Source organism: Ochotona princeps, chromosome 5 (assembly GCF_030435755.1).
Source record: "Ochotona princeps isolate mOchPri1 chromosome 5, mOchPri1.hap1, whole genome shotgun sequence".
In the NCBI taxonomy this organism is placed as follows: Eukaryota; Metazoa; Chordata; class Mammalia; order Lagomorpha; family Ochotonidae; genus Ochotona; species Ochotona princeps.
Genome location: NC_080836.1, coordinates 77687982 through 77690698, shown reverse-complemented (window position 1 = coordinate 77690698; position 2717 = coordinate 77687982).

The window sequence follows — 2717 nt, the reverse complement described above, 5'->3', positions numbered from 1 at the left end:
ATGACTTGTTTAGAGTTTCCGTCTGTAAATGAAACTGGTAGAGAATTGTCAGATTACATTGATGCAGATGCGTATAGTATGTAAACATTTATACGACGTTTTCATCCTTAGCAACAGCTAATATATCAGTCTTTTTCATTTTGTATTTATAATAGCTTATATTTATAAAATGTAAAGTGTGGCCTTCATTCTCTACCTTATACAAATCATTGAAATTAAACTCTTAAAAGGATTGGTTTGAATTCAGGTTTACTTTTGAAATGTAAATGTGAAAATCAAGTTCTTTACATGAACCCTTTTAGTTATATAAACATCCCTCAGAATTTTATCATTAGCTTTAAAATGTGCTTTAAAATAAGCATATTTTTAAAATGTGACTTCCATCCTTATTTTATTGACACTCAAGTGGCATATTTACAGTCTTAACAGCCTTTTATTAATGGTAGATCCATTTGCTCCCCAACTGTAATACATATCTGGTCTTGTTTGGGTGAAGTTCAAAGCCAAATGCATAGTGGTTTGAACCAGTTAGGAGTTTAGTTCTTACAACTGTGGAAATACAGAGGCACGCCAGGCCTGGCAGAGTGACTTCCTTCAACATCCCTTAGGGACCCCAGTTCTCTCCAGCCCTATTCAGATAGCCTAAGAGCTAGGGCTCCAACTACCACATCATTCCTTAAAGTGTATTTTAATGTTTAAAAAAGAAAATGAAATAAAGACAGCCAGAATATTCACAAAGTCCTTGCTTTTCTCATTTGATGCTGGTTGATGTCAATTCATACGTCTGGTTTTTAAAAGGTCTTTAAAAAAAATAAAAATAATTCATAGTCCTATTCTGGGTGTTCTCTGAGGCAGTTGTTTTGTCCTTTTTAACTCAACGTGGAGTTATAAAATATGGTACACATTACATTGAGTGGTTAAAGTAAAGGTTAAAAGACTGTTTTTCAGATACAATAGACAGGAAGCAGCTCCTAAAACTGATAGGTACGCTTGCGATTCAACCTTTGTAACATCAGTGACCAAGTCTGTTGGACAAGTGTGTGATCAGCCTCTGCCAGTTTTGTCTCCATGGGTAATTCAGGTTGATAGATCTTACTTCCTGATCAGGAGGAAGAGGAGAGGCCAATAGTAGCCTGAAAGTGGAGTGGGTGTTGTGCCACAGCAGGTGAGTCACCCTCTGCTGTGCTTGCATACCATACTGGAGTACAGGTTGACCTCATGGTTACTGCATTTCTCATCTAGCTCCTGCTAATGTGGCTGGAGGGCAGCAGATGATGGTCCAGCCCCTTGAGCTTCTGTCACCCATATTGAAAGCCCCAAAGGAGCTGCAAGCTCCTGACTCAGTCCCAGGGGTCACAGCCATTTGGAGGTGTGAACTAGCAAATGGAGTCTCTTTTTCTGCCTTTTAGCACTTCATTAGTGATAATGTTTACATAGGTGATTAGGGTGGATTACATAGTTGATTAGGGGTAGTAGGTGAGACCCTTGTTTACACATTTTTTTTAATAAAGATTTATTTATTTTTAATTGGAAAGTCAAATATACAGAGAAGAGGAGAGACAGAGAGGAAGATCTTCCATCTGATGATTCACTCCCCAAGCAGCCACAGTGGAGAAAGTGAGCCAATCCGAAGCCAGAAGCCAGGAGCTTCTTCTAGGTCTCCCTCGCTTCTGCAGGGTTCCAAGGTTTTGGGCCATCCTTTACTGCTTTCCCAGGTCACAAGCAAAGGAGCTGGGTGGGAAATGGGGGCCACTGTGATTAGAACCAGCACCCATGGGATCCCAGCGTGTTCAAGGTGAAGATTTTAGCCACTAGGCTACTGCATTGGGTCCTGTTTACACCTTTTTTTTTTCTTCCCGTATATATGTGGGGGTGGGAGGAATACAAGAGGAATAACCATGCCCAGCTTCCCAATCGCTGCATTTCCCCAGGGATTGGGGAACTGCCACGCAATGTCGTCCCAAGTTCCCTATTATGGAGCATTTTCTGGAGGTTTTGTTCATGCGTTTTCAAAAGTTGTGAGATGCTGCTGGTATCACCACTGCACGGTTGAGGAAATCTTTCTGAGGTTGATTGGCTGTCTTCGTCTGCCTCAGTCTCCATCGGCCCAGAAATTTGCTGCCAAGTTTCACTGTGGTAGTTGATCAATTTGTTCTGCCTTACGTCCTCAGCAAACCAATGGGTGCTGTGACCTAGCCCAGCTGTGTACAGCACATGCTTGGCCCTCACATACTGCAGGGGGATTTGCAACCCAGTCAGAGCGACCTTTCTCTGCCTTTCAAAGCAAAAGTTTAAAAGATTCAGTGTCCTTGGAATATTGCCCCTCCTTTTTCTTGATTTTTTTTTTCCCCAGAGGTTGGAGTTAAATTTGGATGCGTTACCTGCTTGTGTACCTCTAAGACTAAAGAGAAATAAATGTGCTGGGAGAAGCTACCCAATAGTGTTTTCTTCAAAGCCTGCTGGGTAGCGTAGGGTTATTTATGATGTCTTGCCACATACTTATAAGAAAGTTGTTTGCTGGGACCCAGCGCAGTAGCCTAGTGGCTAAAGTTCTTGCCTTGCATGTGCCGGGATGCCATATAGGTGCTGGTTCTAATCTCAGCAGCCCCGCTTCCCATCCAGCTCCCTGCTTGTGGCCTGGGAAAGAAGTGGAAGATGGCCCAAAGCCTTGGGACCCAGCACCAACAGGAGATACCCAAAGAAGCTCCTGGCTCCTG